This window comes from Mustela nigripes, chromosome 2 (genome assembly GCF_022355385.1).
Source record: "Mustela nigripes isolate SB6536 chromosome 2, MUSNIG.SB6536, whole genome shotgun sequence".
NCBI lineage: Eukaryota > Metazoa > Chordata > Mammalia > Carnivora > Mustelidae > Mustela > Mustela nigripes.
The window spans coordinates 197,975,838-197,995,588 of record NC_081558.1 but is presented as its reverse complement, the minus strand read 5'-3'; the positions used below and the strand labels follow the sequence as shown (position 1 = coordinate 197,995,588).

Below are 19,751 nucleotides of genomic sequence, written 5' to 3'. Positions count from 1 at the left end.
CTTGCCCCACAAAGAAATGAGTCTTACAAAATGTTTCTCCTTACTAGTAGATAAACATTGAAGGTCTCCAATTCCTCAGTCTCTCTTAAAATTCTGCTTCATTAATAAACTACTTCATTTCTAAAGTTGTACTACTCCAAACTGTTTCTTCTTGTGTCTTGGGTTTTTAAAATATCAGAGAATAAAGGGAACACAATTTTCTCTTCTCTAAAGAGTTAATTACTTTCATTTTTTTTCTCCTCTCATTCCCTTCTCAAACCACTGCACTTTGAGTTTCATCTTACCCTTGTCATCAAGATTACTGTTTTTTGATCACCAAAAGTTTCCATGTTGACAAATCACAGTGACCTTCTTTCTGATACAGTATTAGTCAATCTCCCACCACTATTGGTGCAGAAAATAGTTCATATGTTCTTGAAATATTTTATCTGCTTCTGAGGTACCAGAATTGTGCCTTCCCTTGCCATCTTTTTCAATATTTATTTTAAGAAAATTTGAAATATATATGTACACACACACACATACAATACCTACAAGCACATTAATATTACTTTGCTAAGACATATGAACATCATTATTATTCTGTATAGAATACAGCCCTTAACATTATTCTGTATAGAATACAAATAACCGTTATTTGAATTAATATGCATTAAAAAACAAATTTAATATGTTGGATAAAAGAGGAATAGAAACTAGTTTAGAAGCAACACCCATCAGCTCAGGAGATACTGTCTACATTTGTTTTCTACCTTTATAAAACTACGGCCTGCTAATAATCTTAAATCATTAAAGTAATATAGTTTTGCCTGATGCCATTGGTCACAGTATCAGGAGATAATTGCTACTAAGTTAAACTTAATTTCCCATTTGGAAGGAAAGACTGACATTAATTCAGTTATATTCTCAGTTTTTAATTAGGTTGTAGGGATCTATAATTCTCATTCAAGTTATTTGAGGTGTCTTAAAAAATAGTTTGAGTTAATCTTCATATCTGAATATCTAATCTGAAAATAATAAAAACAGAAAATGTTGATTTAAAATCTTAATCTGACTGCTTAGTGCATGCAATAAAAGTTAATGTGAAAAGTTAATATTTATTAATAACATTTGAATATTTTAAAATTATATTTCATTTAACTTCCAAAATGAACTTTAAAGCCAAGGGTATAAGAATCTTGAATTTCCTTGCTAGAAGGCTTTTTTCCTCGAAGATTCCTTTTCCTTTATTTTTCTTTGCTGTTTAGGATCTCCGATTTTAGATTTTATTTGCTTTTCTTTTTTTCTTTTTTTTTTTTTTTTTTTTTTTTAAGAGAGAGAGAGAGAATGGAGAGAAGCAGTGGGAGAGAGAATTTGAAGGCAACTCCACTCTGGGTGCAGAGCCCCACACAGAGCTCATCTCACCACCGCGAGATCATGACCTGAGCCAAAACCAAGAGTCAGATGCAGCACCACCCAGGGGCTCCAGGATCTCCAATTTTAAATGTAGTCACTCATTTCCACATGCTGTCCAGATGATTTCTCCAGCAATGGTCATTGACTAAGTTGGTTCGCAGTCTTTTTATTTTTTTAATTTTTTTTAATTTTATTTTTTTTTAAAGATTTTACTTATTTATTTGACAGACAGAGGTCACAAGTAGGCAGAGAGGCAGGCAGAGAGAGAGAGGAGGAAGCAGGCTCCCTGCTGAGCAGAGAGCCCGCCGTGGGGCTGGATCCCAGGACCCTGGGACCATGACCTGAAGCGAAGGCAGAGGCTTTAACCCACTGAGCCACTCAGGCACCCCTGGTTTGCGGTCTTTAGGTGCAATGTACAGTTAGTAAGTTCCTCATGAGCAGTCTCCTTACAAGTACTTTATTCATTGGTGGGCAGATACTAAATACAGCAGTTGGCTCATATGTCTAGTCTTGCAGAAAATAATGCACGCTGTGAAGATTTGAGTAGCAGGGTAATAGAATGCAGAGAATGAGGCATGATAGGGTTTGTAACCTCCTAACTGAATTGGTTTATGTCCAGGAAGTCTTGATCTTCACATGCATCTGTCATGCTCTAGACATTCGCACTGTGATACCTCAGGACACTCCAGGGGATGAGACTGATGGCAGAAGCCCTGCCTGCGAATCAGAGGTAGCAAGGAAACTCTTCTTGTATGTCAAAAAAAAAAAAAAATTATCAATGTAAAGGTGTTGACTCCTTTCATAACACAACAGACCCAGGTGTGTAATACATTTGCATTTCATGTTTCTCTTTATAGAGCTTGGTGGAGAGTATGTCTGTGCTTTTTTATTTTCTCTTGAACATTTATCTCTTCCAGGCAGGTAAATCTTTCTTGGTCTTCATCGCTGATTGCTTGCTCCTCTTTATCCCAAGCTTGTTCTGGATGCTGTATGCTTTGTATGCCCTTTTCTTTTATTAAAAACAAAAATTCAAGACTTTCATTTTTTTTATAGCTCTTTTCACACTTCTGGTTTTAGGGGATATGGGAGCCATGATTGCATCATTTCCTGCTATTCCTGCTGCCCAGAAACTGATAGACACAAACATAGAAATAGAGAATAAGTTTGGTTTTCAGCAGATGGTGTAGGGAAGCAAAGTTCACAGACAAGCCACTTATTAAAATGTGTATCAGGTTTTCATCATTGGGCTAACGGGTGTTCTTTCCAACTACTTTTTATCAGCTCCAACCTGAGGCAACAGTGATAGCCAAGGCAGGGCAAGGTAGAGTAATAGATGAGGCTCTGCTATAAGAAAGCCAAGAATTCCAACAGAAAGTAGTAATAGGGAGGCTAAGGATGAAACAAAATATTCAGCAGTCACGAGCTACTTGTAAGATAGAGGATGACAGCCAGAGCACACGAAAGCTGTAGGGAACCGGGGAAATATCTCAGATATTCAACAGAGATACAAAGTGGGTACATCTTGTATGGATTATTTCTTAGCTCTAAGGGGAAATACAGACATGCAGGCCATAACAATGCTTAAAATACTTTGAACAGAATTCAATCTGTATCATCTGTCTATTGGGGGAAACTAATCCCGATAAACTTTTTTTTTTTTTTTAAATCTGAGATTTGAGAAGCTGATTCTAAAATGTAAAGGATAATCTTAAATATGAAAAAAAAATTGAAGAATTTATAGGACGAGGTTTGCTGAAGTTATAATAGCTAATGACTAATGAAGTTGCAATAGCTAAAACAATGTCATTATGGATTAAGTGATAGACAAACCAGTGGAAGAGAATAGAGAACACAGAAAAAGAAAGACTCAAAATATGGTAACTTATTTATAACAGTTACCATTTCATTTCAGTTTCAGCAGTTTGCACTAGATATATTGGCTATCCTTGTTTGAAAACTATGAACCTTTATTTTTAAATCATACTGCACACAAAAATTAATTTCAGATGTTTGATAAACTTAAAACGGAAATGTATAATAATAAAGCTTACAGAAACAAGCATAAATAATATCTTTATAAACTTGTAGTAACTTCAGGTAAGGTTTTCTTACATAGAATGTCAAAAGCAAAAAAAAAAATGTCAAAAGCAATATCTGTGAAACAAAATAAAAATTAATCAAATGGATTACAGTCAAGAACTTCCCTTCATGAATATAGCCAATTAAGAGAATAAAAAGTCATGAGTATTATTATCCCTTTCTGAAAACTACATGCATTATTTTCTAATACATATATCTGTTGCTGTGTAAAAACGTATTTTAAAAACCCTAATGTATATGAGAAAAAAGCCAAGATAATAAAATGAGAGAGAAAAAGGCGTTCAGGAAAATACCATTTCAATGGTCAATAAACACATAAACTTGTTTTCAGTATGACTTTTTTTTTTCAGTAGAACTTTGTTTCTATATAATTTTTCTTTGGCAAATGCAAATTAAAACCAGCATGAGATAGTGATAGGCAATTGCCAGATTAATTAAAATTCAAAAGACAGGAAATTCTAACTTTTTAAAATTTTTAAAAAAGATTTTATTTATTTATTTGACAGAGAGAGATCACAAGTAGGCAGAGAGGCAGGCAGAGAGAGAGAGAGAGGAGGAAGCAGGCTCCCTGCTGAGCAGAGTCTGCCTGGGATCATGACCTGAGCTGAAGGCAGAGGCTTAATCCACTGAGTCACCCAGGCGCCCCAGGAAATTCTAACTTTTGATGAGAGTGTGGAAAAACTTGATAACTGAGCTTTTGGACAATACTGGTAAGATTGTAAATTACTTCAATCATGTCAGAAAACACTTTAGTGTTAAGTATATTCATGATCTATGTCCCTGAATTTTTCATAATGAAACATTGAACAGATGCGAGTATACCACATATACCCACTGAAAGACATATGCACCTACTTCTTTTTCTCTTTTCTTTCCTTTTTTTTTTTTTTTTTTAAGATTGTATCTATTTATTTGAGAGAAGGAGCACAGCAGGGGGAGCGGAAGAGGGAGAGGGAGAAGCAGGTTCCGCCTTGAACACGGAGCCTGATGCATGGCTGGATCCCAAGACCCTGAAATCATAACCTGAGCCAAAGGTAGACCCTTAATGGACTGAAACACCTAGGCGTCCCATACACCTACTTCTTTGAAGCTTTATATACAGTACCAAAACTAAACCTGATCCCAAATAACTTTATTAGTTGACTAGAGAAATAAATGCTTATATATTTATACACTTGAATACAACATAGCAAAAAGTAGAAAAATAGATAAATACAAAACACAGATACATTGTGGAATGGAAAATGTAAGAAATTCCTCGGGGCGCCTGGGAGGATCAGTGGGTTCAACCTCTGCCTTCAGCTCAGGTCATGATCTCAGGGTCCTGGGATCAGGCTCTCTGCTCAGAGGGGAGCATGCTTCCTCCGCTCTCTCTGACTGCCTCTCTGCCTGCCTGTGATCTCTGTCTGTCAAATAAATAAATAAAATATTTTAAAATTAAAAAAAAGAAAATTTAAGAAATTCTAGAGCAGGCAAAATTAATCTCTGTTGATAGAAATAAAAATAATCATTATCCTCACTAGGGGAATTGATAGTACCAATGAGAGGGCATCAGATAGGATTCTGAACTACTCAAGATGTTCCAGGGGCGCCTGGGTGGCTCAGTTGGTTAAGCAGCTGCCTTCGGCTCAGGTCATGATCCCAGCGTCCTGGGATCGAGTCCCACATCGGGCTCCTTGCTCCGCAGGGAGCCTGCTTCTCCCTCTGCCTCTGCCTGCCTCTCTGTCTGCCTGTGCTCACTCTCTCCCTCTCTCTCTCTGATAAATAAATAAAATCTTTAAAAAAAAAAAAAAAAAAAAAAAAAAAAAAAAAAAAAAAAAAAAAAAAGATGTTTCATTATTTGATGGAAGTGTGTGGAGGGGTTACATGAAATAAATATATATATATATATTTATTTATTTATTTATTCATAAATATATTTATATATTTATTTATTTATTTACGAATATATTTTTAATATATTTATTTATTTTATATATTTATATATATATTTATATATTTATAAATGTATTTATATATTTATTTATTTATATATATATATATCTCCCACAGCAATCCATACACTTAAGATTTGAATACTCTGTGTAAAAACAAAAAAAAAATTGACAATCTTATACTTCCCTTGGATTAGTCAGACTATGATCATTTTTTGTATTATATTGTAGCTACAGTAGTTTATTTCTGCTTTCATCACATGCAAACATGCCACTAAACCCAGAATCCCAGGGGAACTAAAAGTTTGTTTGCTTTGTTCCTCAATGTATTCCAGTGATTTAGTAGTAAGACATAACAGCTATTATAAAATGAATGTTTTCAGGACTCAGTCTTTTGGAAGTGAATAATTTTGGAGTTATTAAAAATCATTGTTTCGGGCGCCTGGGTGGCTCAGTGGGTTAAGCCGCTGCCTTCGGCTCAGGTCATGATCTCAGGGTCCTGGGATCGAGTCCCGAATCGGGCTCTCTGCTCAGCAGGGAGCCTGCTTTCTCCTCTCTCTCTGCCTGCCTCTCTGCCTACTTGTGTTCTCTCTCTGTCAAATAAATAAATAAATAAAATCTTTTTAAAAAAAAAAAAAAATAAAAAAAAAAAAATAAAAATCATTGTTTCAAGAGTTAAAATGTATCCATTTATTAAGTCTGTGAATTTGAGAACAATCAAAAATCCAAGAAGTTACCTTAATTCTGGTTAAGTAACTTTCATATTACCTACACATTTGATAAACTATCTTTCAGTATCAAAATTAGTATCTTTTTGCAATTTGGTGTAAATTGTCTATATAGTAAAATTGAATGTGTTTGAGTGAATTTTGAACATCTATTATTGTCAACTTTGTTCTTATGAAGTGTATAATTTGCATTAAATTTAAGGTTCATAATATTTAAGGTCTGGGGTATGAAAGATGAAAAAGGAAGGAATTCCCCAAACTTTCTCAACCTAACAGTCCCCCATACTCCATTGATCTATAACAATGACTGCAGATAAGTCCAAGGTTATCTTTTTTTATACTCCTTAAGCGCCCCCTGAACTATAGGAACATTGTCCTTGAGTGTGAACTCTGAAATAACTACCAGTGTGACAATTCCATTGTTACTTCTCTCAACAACAAGCTACAGAAAGACTATATTAATAGGAACAAAGAAATCTTTTTGGGGAGTGGGGTTATATTGCACCTGACAATTAGAAAAAAACATCAATCTTCCCTTTGAGTTGTCAAATGCTACTGTTCCTTGAAAAATCGTAAGGATTTAATCTTCCCCAATAACATTTCAGGACTGGATGCAACATTATTTAGCAAATTTGTCAAATCTCATGTGATTTCCAGCAATTCATTTCTATCTCAAAAACTTGGGCTTTTGCACTTCTCTTTCATCTGTAGATTTGTCTCTGACCTGTTCTCAGAGGAGTGCTATTTTAATTTTTACTTGAATGTTTTTTCCCTGTGTTTAAATTTCATGCTTAAAGGGTACTGACCTTGAAACTTTTTAATTTTTTAATCTTTGTTACCTTGCTTTGAGGTGTCCTTACCTGGAGTGTCCAGATAACATCTTTTATATAGAATGATAGGTATATTATAGGCTTGCGCAGTGGAATTTAAATAAAACCCTTCCAGTGTCATTTGGCAAGTATTCGAGGATTAGCAAATTACACATTTAACAGGAATTGACTTCTCCTGTTTCTTAGATTTCCAACTTAATCATTTCACTTCACTACAGGTCACCAATACTCCTTACATTGTGCTTATATTTAGCATGTTGCTAAATCCACGATTAAGGTAGCTTGTATTTCTACGACTCTAAGTATATCTGATTCAACCTGTTTGGTAGAGGAGATACATTTTAGCTATCTCTGGCCTAAAATTTATGTCTTTCCCTCAGTATTACCTTGTATGCCTTAAGAGGAATGAGACTGTCAGTTGCTCAACCTTCCTTGGAGAGTTTGGGGGACGGGAAGAATTTTATTACCCAGACATGTTCAGTTAGTTTCACAAGTGTAACAACCTTTACTGCAGAATGTTTTGACAACATTTGCTAGGTGTGCCATGCAGGCTCTTACCTGTGCTTGTCCCCGCCTCATACCCAGGCAGCAGCCAGACTCACTCTCCTAACTAAACATATTTTTTGTTTCTTTTACAGTAGTTTATTTTTTTGTAGATTTCCTCTTATTTTATTTTATTTTTTTGTTTTAAAGTTACCATCTCATTTGAAACTTGAACTTATTTTTTTTTAACTAGTTGCATATAATATAGTTTGGGTTTAAACAGTCAAAACTCCAAGATGGTATCCTATTTTTAGGAGGTGTTTCCCATACTCTTTACTATGTCCTGTTTTCCGTTGTTCTCTTGTGACGCAGAAAGAAAGAACTAGAAGGAAGGGGTAGAGAATAGGGGGAAAAGATAGAGGAAGAGATTAAAGGAAGAAAAAGAAAGAGCTGGGACAGAGAAATGTCCATCATTTGAGATCAGTTGATAGGGATCTTTGATGATTGTGACATATATGAAATCATGGAATCTGGCAGCATTTGTTTTAAAAGGATTTTAGGAAATAATAAGAAGTATGCAGACCTGTAGGAGTCATGTGCTTCTAATTTCCACAGTATAGATAGTAAACGAATAAAATTTTATTGAATTTCAACCTTTGTTACTATCCTCTATTAATATTTGTATGACTCTTATAATGTATGGATTTCCAAAAATGAAAATAAACATAATCACTTAACATAGACCAATTACAAAGTTTTCAGTGTCTTAATATCAGAATTAGTTCATTTTATTAAAAGAAATCAATCACTGAGACACTTGGAAAGAATAAAACAAAAGTCAATAAATCAGTGTCTGCATATAGATATGACTTCAGTTGGAAGATACGTAGCCTATTTTAAGTGCATGCTGAGCAATTACCCCATTAATTTGATGAATGTAGACAGTAATTTGTGATGATTTAAGCCTCGAACTTCTATTTTTCTCTCAGATTCATAGGGTTTGTTTTACTTTAATTATGTGGGTCATTGCCTTAATTCTCCATTTAACATTACTTGTAAAAAGGCCTTCTTATTTCTAAAATGTGTCCTTTTTAATGAAGTTCTTTCTACTACAGACTTTGACCTTTAAGCTTATCATGTTATGGCACTGTATGTAAATAGCCACCCTTAATAATGACATTTGGCACGACTCCGGAATGAAGAATAGCAGGAAAGTAGTGAATTGAGCCTTTTTTCCTTCAATTTTAAATGTATGTTGCAATGTACATAATTTCTCCTGTGACAAAGGAAATTATTCTTAGATATATATTTTTTTAATTTCTACCTTCTCTTCTTCCTCTTCCTCCTGATATATTTGGAAGTGCAGTGTAAAAAAGACCCAATTTATATAATTTTGGACTCAGTCTGTTTGCTCATATCTTAATATTTCTTGAGCAGTATTTTAATATATATATTAGTTTATAAATTGGTATTATAGTTACATTTATTTTTTGATCAAATGTGTTTTAAAACTGATACTGAGTCTTCTGTTATAAACTAAAACATCTATATAATTGCACAAACTTAGGAAAAAATGGAATTTAATAACGATGAAATATGAGGCTTGGGGTCAATTAATATTCCTTAAAAAAGAAAATTTTCCTTTAAATTAAACTCGTTTTAGAATGGCTTACATGTATGCCATTATTCCTTAATTCTATTAAACTTAAAAATTTCATCTTAGAAAATTCTTATTGCTTCCACTTTTTGCCTTTTTGATTGATTGATATTCATGCATTGGGAACAAGAGTAATGAATTAATTTTTATGTTTAATTCTGATATAATTACCAAGGATAAATTGACAAAAAGAATTAAGATGTCAAGTTTATTAAGCTGAATTTTAGTTTCAATTTAGCTAAATTCGGATTTTCTATCTTTATTATGGTACAGAACAGCAGGCATATTTTATTTAGGGTCATTAAGCAAGATTTTGCAATATCTCAAGTGATGGTTATGCTTTCAGGATCCAAGATGATCACTTTGTTCTCTTTGATGAGAGATTCAGGAATCTTCTGGGAGGAAATTTACTCTGAGAAAAATAAAAGTAAATAAACCTTCATTTACAGATTATCCATCCTCAAATCCTTGGATTCATCCCAAAATATCTTTTCTTCTTGTCTACTTACCCAGCATTCCATGGTGAAATCCTAGATCTTGTCAATATCAGTTATAACGTCTATGGTGACCAAGCAACCCACTGTCTAGCCTGCATGCATGAATTTTAAGTACTTACCTCCTAGTCTAGTATTTCAATCCCAAAGGGCTTTGGATAAAAATGAAGCCAAACTCAAACACGCAAAATTACCAGAATTCTCAGCTTCCTTGCCTCTTGACTGAATGATGAATCATTTGTTGTCCTGAGTAATGCCAGGTGTTCTTGTGTACTGAATCCAATGCATGTTTGATTATTTGATCATATTACATATGGTTATTCCTGTCCTGTTCAAAGCTTCATTATGGTTTTATCTTTAGTGAATCAGTCCTGTCGTTGTACAAGCCAGCACATGAAAATAACAAGAGAAGAAGGAAAACCAAATCCCCACCCGCTGATGATGAATGGATAAAGATATGGGGTACATACACAATTGGATATTACTCATCCATGAAAAAAATAATGAGATCTTGCCATTTGTGACAACATAGATAGACCTAGAGGATATCATGCTAAATGAAAAATGTCCAAGAAAGACAGGTACTATGATTTCATTTATATGTTGAATCTAAAAATCAAAACAAATGAACAAACAAGGGACAACCAAAAAAGAGAAAAAGACTCATAAAAACTAAACTAGTGATTGCCACAGGGGAGGAGATGAAGGGATAGGAGAAATGAGTAAAGGAGATGAAGAGGCACATATTTTCAGTTTTAAAATAAATCATAGGGATGAAAAGTATATACATATACAAAAGAAAAAAAAAGTAAATCTCTCTTACAACCTACATTGACTCCGACAGATAACATAACATAGCATAACACAACATAATATAATATAATATAATATAATATAATATAATATAATATAATATATATTTTTATTATTTTGATCTATTGTGAAAAGGCCTTTTTCTTCATCAATTCTCTCAAACAGGAATTTACCTCTAAATGTTGAATCCAATTATCATTTCTCAGAAGTCATGTTAGCTGTTCATTTAACACAACTGATTTTCCCAGTTAAGAGAAAATAATCATTTATAACAAAATGCTTGGTCTAAAGCTCCCTTGTGGCACACGATATTCCTGTCCATTTATCTCTTTACTACAGCTCAAGATACCTTTCCTAAATTCCCTTTCTAAGCCTTCTTATAGCATGAGATAGCCCTGCGTAGTTATTTTCTATGGTACAAGATACCTGTGCCACAAGTGTGCCTGTGTCAAAAGAAACTCCTCCTCACAGAATAAATAAGAACCATTTAACTACAATATAGTGTAATCTTGTAAACTTAGCCTTCATTAATTCCACGTAAGTGTGTGTCAAAGACTGCCAAGTATTTATTGATCATTAGCTATCCATGAACAGATAACGATGGAAACATTTCTCCACTTTCTTCTGCAATTGGTTTTGTGCCTGATGACTGTGTTCTGATCAATATTATGCAGAAAGAAGTATATTTAATCCTTCAGGCCTAGGCATAAGGATCCCTACGTATTTTTCTATATTCTCGATTGTCTGCTGTGGTGGCAACACAGGCCATGTGCAAGATAATAACATCACACATCCCCCCTACCCATTCATCTACTGATGGATGCTTGGGCTTCTTCCATATGTTGGCTATGTTGTAAACAATGCAGCAATAAACAAATGGGGGCACATATTTTTCTTCCAATATTAGTGTTTTCATTTTCTTTAGGTAAATACCCAGGAGTGGAATTATTGGATCATATGGTATTCCCATTTTAATTTTAATTGAAGAACGTCTAATACTGTTTTCCACAGTGATTGCAACAATTTACATTTCCACTAACAGTTCAGGAGAGTTCCTTTTTCTCCACACCCTTGCTAACACTTGTTATTTCTTTCCCTTTGATGCTAACATCCTGAGAGATATGATATCTCATTGTGGTTATATTTTTATTTCCCTGATGGTTCGGGATGTTTAGCATGTTTTCATTTATCTATTGGCCATCTGTAAGTCTTTGGAAAAATGTCTCTTCTGGTCCTCTGCCTAATTTTTAATTGGGTTATTTACAGTAGCCAGGATATGGAAGCAGCCCAAGTGCCCACTGATAATAAAGAAGATGTGATACAGATGATATAGATATAGATACAAATACAGATACAGATATATAATGGAATCACTACATTGTACATGTGTAATGAACATAATGTTGTATGTCAACTATATTCAAATTTTAAAAATTAAAAAATGGCAAAAAAAATTAGAGGAGAAATTAACATGTGCCATTTCTTGGAGAGTCATATAACATACATTGAACTGTGATTTAAGAAATAAATATTTTGTTGTTAAGACACAGATTTGGTAGTTAATTCAGTTTCCAAATATATGTCAAGTCTCATACCTGCCTATCTCTGTTGACACTCACATATCTGATATTTTGTTCTTGGAATTCTAATTAGTATCTGTAAATTGAAATAAACAAAATTTATCTCTTGATTTTAGTTTTGTTCAAAAAAATCAGGTTGTTTCAATAGTGTTCCCTCACTTTTTTGGCATACAGTTTAGGCCAAAAACCTTACCTCAGCTTTGATGCTTCTTATGCTCTCATCCTATATTTCGTATAATCAAATTACTTTGGTTAAACCTGGTAATATTTATAATATTTATAATCTCTATCCAAATAATTTTCCTTCCTGTTGTCATTACCCTAATCATATTACCTCTTACCTAGAACATCGCAATGGAATTTTAACTCATCGATTTGTTTTGAATATAGGATACTCTGACCAAATCTCTCTAGGGAGTTTTCATCTCTCTTAAACTAGCATTCGCACCATAGCCTAAAAGTCTATACCTGAAATTAGCCCCCATTTCCTAAGGAAACATTTATAGGATTCACAGGAAAAGATTTTAGGGACATGAGAATTGCCTGTTTTGTATTAGGTGATAAATGTTGGCTTAGGAGGGATGGGCAGAAGCAAAGAGCATGGATTTTTCACTCTTAAAGATTCTGGAGGACGAGAGTTTCACCTGGCTTCTGAATAGACATTTCCTACACACATATAATAAGTAACAGTGAAGATACTAGTGAAAGGTCTCAACCCTATTTTTAACAAGTTTATGACATTCTGTATATTGTCCATGATATCCAAGGCCAAGTTAATTACTGCAGAGACCCCAAAAGTATCAGTTATCATCATGAAGCAAGGACATTTAGGAAATTTATAACTGGAAAGAAAAAGAATAAATCTTTGCATGTGAAGCCACAGTTATAAATATGTATTGAAATCAAAAGAGTGATACATTTTGTGAAGATGATTTGGTCAGCTGGTTAGTGATAGAAGTTAAACGATTCAGGGCTAATGAAGAGAAAAGAGTTAACAATCTATTAGAGGAATTCAGCTAAGATATAATGAGGATTTGGATCTCCTTAGAGCAATGGTGTCATAGAAGTGATTGCTCTGAAAACAATTGATGAAGAAAGAAAAACAGAGTTTTATGATTTGGTGGAAGATGAGACATTGGACAAAAAGAAGGGGCTACAGTAAGAAATAGTACTGGATTTTGAGGGGCGCCTGGGTGGCTCAGTGGGTTAAGCCGCTGCCTTCGGCTCAGGTCATGATCTTAGGGTCCTGGGATCGAGTCCTGCATGGGGCTCTCTGCTCTGCAGGGAGCCTGCTTCCTCCTCTCCCTCCCTCTGCCTGCCTGTCTGCCTGCTTGTGATCTCTGTCTGTCAAATAAATAAATAAAATCTTTGAAAAAAAAAAAAAAAGAAATAATACTGGATTTTGGAAATTTGGTGGCTTGTGTAACTATTATCTGAAGTGGAGTCTGTAAGAGGTAGAAAACATTTTCTCATATGTAATTTCAAGGGTCATTCGAACTTAGGTTGCAAACATCAACTTGGAAATTTAATTGCTGCTCATAATCTAAATTTCAGCAGGGGCAAATGGAATTTGATAATAAGTATGGTCTGAAAAACATTTTACCCGTTAAGACTAATTTTTCTTATTGTTCTAACCACCTGAGTGAACAGCTTAATGTAACACACACAAAAAAAGAAAAACACAATATCGAGAGAAATGTTATCAGATCCACATTATCAGATCTATTAAGTTAGAAAGTTCCTTTGTCTATAACTTTTAAATTAAAAATCTAACACCTTTTCATCTTCAGTTAAGCACCATTGTTAGGTGTAATTACCCCTAATAACTAATTTGGGGTGTGTGCACATACACACACGCAGAGGCTTACATTTCAAAAAGCATTTAGCCTTACACCAAGAAATCACTGAGGGGAGATGTAATTTTGACATATAGGTGAAAACAAGTCTGAAAAACAGATGCTCTAAGCACAAAGTATAGTCATGGGAAAACTTGAAACTTATATTTTCATTTTGCAAAATCATGACACAATTAGGTAAACTTCTCTTTCTTAATATGTGTTAATAATTAGTATCTTCATTTACCAGTTAGTTTTGACTCAATTCTCTCAACTAACTAAAGGGTCTGATTGCTTTATCAGGCTATCTTGTCATCTTATTTAAAAAATAATATTAATAAAACATCCATTGAATCCTCTTGGAAAATATATCGGCTAGAAGAAACAGAATTAAAAACAAAACAGACCCCAGGACTGCAGATCCATTATATCACATTTGGTCCTGATAGTAGGAGGAAGATGAAAATAAAAGCAATAGAAATAGTGCTACTGAGGGGCACCTGACTGGCTCCATCGGTTAAACCTGTGCCTTCGTTTTAGGTCATGATTTCAGGGGTCTGGGATTCAGCCCTGCACTGAGCTCTCCACTCAGCAGACAATCTGCTTCTCCCTATTCTTCTGTGCTCTCTTTCTCTGTATTTCAAATAAATAAATAATTTTTATTTTTTTTTTATTTTTTTTTAAAGATTTATTTATTTGACAGAGAGAAATTACAAGTACACTGAGAGGCAGGCAGAGAGAGAGAGAGAGAGAAGGAAGCAGGCTCCCTGCTGAGCAGAGAGCCCGATGTGGGACTTGATCCCAGGACCCTGAGATCATGACCTGAGCCGAAGGCAGCGGCTTAACCCACTGAGCCACCCAGGCGCCCCAATAATTTTTAAAAGAAATAGTACTACTTATACTAATAATGGGTTTTAATATTAGTGTAACTAACGCATCAAACAGTGCCTAGAGGCCAAGTACTTTTCTGAATGGCTTCTGCTCATTGTCTAGCCATCCGCGGAATATCCTTAAGAGGCCATTTTTTATTTTTTCTTATTTGTATGTGGAATAGAGTTTTTAATTAAAACTCTTTTTCTTCTTGTACCCACTTAAGCCCCCATGTTGCATCACCACTTCCTCATATCAGGGAGATCAAACAAACTGAGGGTTGCTGGGGGGAGGGGGTTTGGGATAAGGGGGTGGGATTATGGATATTGGGGAGGGTATGTGCTTTGGTGAGTGCTGTGAAGTGTGTAAACCTGGTGATTCACAGACCTGTACCCCTGGGGATAAAAATATATGTTTATAAAAAATAAAAAATTAAAAGTCGAAAAAAAAAAACCTCTTTTTCAAGGATTGACAGCTAGTCAGTGATGGAACTGAGTTTTAAACCTAGTTATAATGTTATGGGTTTTTAAAATTTATTATACTTCTAATATTTTTTTGATAGAAATCATTTCTGACTTTGCTCATTATGATATTTGGTAGCAGTAATTTTAAGATTTACTTACAAAATAGTTCATAATGCTTTTTAATTGTTCCTTTGGACAACTAAAGCAAGTGGGAATACTGCCTCCCATAATAATGGTTGACATAGTTTTTATCTCCTATGGGCTTTGATTCCTCTACGGCAGTGATGCCCAGTGTTACTCCTAGAGATTCTGATTCAGTTTGGGTGGTGGGAGCTTAGGGACTGCTGGCTGAGTGTGTGTGTATGTGTGTGTGTGTGATGATCAATGGTAAAGGTATTTAAAAAACAATATCCAGAGAGTTCGTTACATAGTAATATATATTTAGGAGATTTATAACTGGAAAGAAGAGAGTAAATCTTTGCATGTGATGCTACAGTTACAAAAATATATTGAAATCAGAAGAGTGATACATTTTGTGAAGATTTGGTTAACTGGTCAGTGATATAAGTTAAAAGATTCAGGGCTAATGAAGAGAAAAGAGTTAACAATCTATTAGAGGAATTCAGCTAAGATATAATGAGGATTTGGATCTCCTTAAAGTTTATGAGGTTGGGTAAGAAAATTGAGGGGGGGGGGGCTCTCGCCAAAGTAAGAATGTCATAGTGGATCTTGCTCACCTTCTTTGGTATAGAATATGTCCAGAGGTTAAAATATACATTGACAGTAATTGTTTAATGTATGGTCATGGACTTGTTGACATGGAACTCTGTGACTGTTTTCTGTCAATAGTAACATAGATTTTCAGAACATATTTTATGTCCTATTTGAATGTACACCAAGTTAACCCACTGTAGAGGAGAATCTTGATAATCAGGAATACCAAATACCCAGTTTCATGATTGCCACCTTGTTTTCTCAGCCACACTGTACACGTTCAATAAGTCATAAGTAGCTCTGATATCTATCGCCATTTCTGAGTACCCATATGTTAATGGTTGAGACCAATGCTGATCCATTTATATGCCACTTTTCCATAAACAAATAAGCTGGCTAATTAGTGGCAAGTTGATTAGATTGAGCCTCTTCCAAAATTGACAGAACAGTACTTTTTTCTTGGAAAAGTGAATTATTCTCCATAAGTGAATTAATCTCACTTTTCTTGGTTCTGATCCCTCTTTCCACACTGTTGTAACTGGATTTAGTGAATATCTTATTCATTGCCCTGCTACCTCACACAACACCACTTTTGACAAGTCAATCATTTTTATAGCAAAAGAGGCGATGAACATTGTATGGCAGTCAGTGATCTTGGTATACACATGTCATCTAGAAAGAGTTGTAATAGGATATTGAAACATCAGTTATACTGCCAACCAAGTAAAAATATTTACAAGTTTAGGTACTTATTTATAAAAGAAGACTGCATTGGAGCTTGCCTTTTAAATGCAGTACTTGTTGTGATGCCAGAACGCAGATGTAAGAACCAAGAGATTAAGCAGAATGCTCTTTCACTCCTTCTAATTACAGTCTCAATTATCCTTCTTCTTATTCCCCTAATTTCACCCTCTGATGATGAGGAGGTATTGCTTCCTTCGAGACAGTGGTGCTTCCCTCATGAAACAACAATGGTTTCACTGAAGTAGAGGGTGCTAATCTCTCCTTCTTATTTTGATTTCTTCCTGTCATCTGGCCATTTGGAGTTCCTGATGCCACTGAAACATAACCAATGGCTTTTGTGATTATCATGAAACAAGAAGAATGCGATGGGTAAAGGATACATGTTTGGAAGACAAGATTCGGGGCATCCAGACATGGCTCTAGTGGTTGATGAATTTTGTGCCTTGCCTTCTGTGGACAAGGGTGACTGTCTATTCATGAATTTGTATAGTGATACTCATATCATATAAAATAGAAACATGTTTTTGATTATTATTGTTTCTGTACTTTAATATGTCTAGAAAGATGCTTGAAAGCAGAGCATCCAAATGGACATGTTGCTTATGTGGGATGCTTTTTTTTGGTAATAAAGTCCACCATTGCCCATTTAATATCTTGCTGTGTAGCCAGGACTGGAAACCTAGGAACTACATTTCCTACACCTCCTTTATCGAAAGATTCTAACTTAAAAGCATGTGTGTGAGGTTTGGAAATTGGAAAGAAAGAAAATGGAGTGATGGTTAAGTGTTTGGGCACATGGAAAAAAAAATGTTTATAGTGGCTTCCTGGACATCCTCACTGACTCACTGAGCAGCTGGACCACTGGATGTATCTTCCTGTGATCTTTACATCTCTAGAATTTCTCCTCCTTCCCTATAATACCTTTTCCTTGTCTCTTTGTAGTTGTTTTGAAGAAAAAAAATTTCCTCTGTAAATCACATTTTAATAAAATACCTGGAGTGTTTTTGTTTTCATAACAAATCTCATTTTGTGTATCAGTTACATCTGTATATGGAAATCAGCAGTTTTGATATACATATTTTTTTTTTAGGTTGCTTATCAGGGACTAGTATCCATTAAATTGATGAAGGTTAAGATAGTTATCTAAATAAAAATAAACAAGAAGCCAGCTAATGAGTCTAATTTGGAAATTTTGCTGAGTGACATGTTGAACCCCATGCACAAAAATCTCTATTTTACTCTTAATGTCAGTGATTTTCAAGCTCTTAATTTGATCAGAATCACCTGTAAGACTCATTAGAACAGACTTCTGGGCTTCACTCTCAGATTCAGTTTCCGTAGGTTCAGGGATGGGTGTAAGAATTTGGATTTCCAACAAATTCCTAGGTAATAACAATGTTGCTGATTCATGGACAGGGTGTGAGAAACATCGTTGCCTCTATATTTTAATACTCCACTGGTTTCTCCTTTTCAAATAAATATTTAATGGATTATTTTACCTTTTTTTTAGTAGACTCTATATTTTCTTTTTCTTTTCTAATTCAACTTACTATTATCAGTTCCTTAAAGACTCCTCCACTAGCTCATTTGCCCAACCCATAGTCTCTGATTTAAATCTTTTCATTATCAACTAGTTATTTCATTTTTTTATTTTTATTTATTTTTTTTTTTTAAGATTTTATTTATTTATTTGACACAGAGAGAGAGAGAGAGATCACATGTAGGCAGAGAAGCAGGCAGAGAGAGAGGAGGAAGCAGGCTCCCCTCTGAGCAGAGAGCCTGATCCCAGGACCCTGAGATCATGACCTGAGCTGAAGGCAGAGGTTGAACCCACTGATCCTCCCAGGCGCCCTCAACTAGTTATTTTAATAGAACACCTTTGTGAGCATTCAAAACTATGAACTCTTGTTTTAAAAAATCCACGGTGGAAAAATCAAGACCTGTGAATAAAAGCAGTAAAAGTTTAGAAATCATATTTATGTGCCCTTCTCTGTGTGTGTGTCACTTCTCAAACCTGCCCTAATATTCTTTGACACCCCTCACCTTAAATCTGGGTCTCATGATTGTTCTCCAAAGGTGTATTTCCTTGAAGTCAAATCAACTATGTAAATTGGTCAATTCAATTTAATTTTCAATAAAGTCGATTAGGTGGTCCTATAAAGAACTGATCAATTCTCTGAATGTATAATTTGTCCTGTGGCATTTCAACATCCTCTACGGAGCTTTTCTATTGATATTTTCTTTAATAGATTTTATTTCATTTCAAGGTAGAACAAAACAAACTGATCAGCTTCATTGATTGGAGGCAATATGGTATGATGTTTCAAATACAAAATTTGACACTGATCCACCACTTAACTATTGTCACACAGAGAGTAAAGTTAACATATCTATTTTAGCTCTCTTGTCTAAAATACAATGATTTCACTAATTGTAAGTATTATTGAAATACATACGTTATGATGATCTTATGAGTAGGTAAAAAGTGCTTAGCAAATTTAATAAACATTAGTTGTTAGATTACAACACAACCTGATCAGATAAAATATAAAATGTATGGATTTTATAATTTATTTTCTGTTTATAAAAAGGAACAACAGAAACTTATAAACATAGAAATTAACAGTGGAACCTGTGTGTCTTATGAGCTTATAGACATACTTTATCTCAAATAATACTATACCATTTATAGTCACAGGATTTGTCAAATTTAATCCTATTTTTCACAAAAAAATTAAGAATTAAGTATTTTCTAAATCTCTCAAAAAAATAGAAATCTGGGAAAATCTAGACTGGTTGCCAAATTCACACCTGGCCACATTCTTCCGGAAGGACAGTTTCACTAAGAGGGCCTCAGTTCTCTCATCCATTCTCTGTAATCAGCTTCACTTCTTTTCATGACTGTCTCAACTTTCTGTGACTCTGTATTTTATTTTATTTTATTTTTTTTAAAGATTTTATTTATTTATTTGACAGACAGAGATCACAAGTAGGCAGAGAGAGAGAGAGAGGAGGAAGCAGGCTCCCCACTGAGCAGAGAGCCAGACGTGGGGCTCGATCCCAGGACCCCGGGATCATGACCTGAGCCAAAGGCAGAGGCTTTAACCTGC

General features: G+C 34.6%; 1 pseudogene; it reads right to left on the bottom strand.

The window, feature by feature from the left end:
- Nucleotides 1-988: 988 nt before the first annotated feature.
- LOC132010629 (protein downstream neighbor of Son-like) lies at nucleotides 989-19,511 on the bottom strand (annotated as a pseudogene).
- Nucleotides 19,512-19,751: the final 240 nt, after the last annotated feature.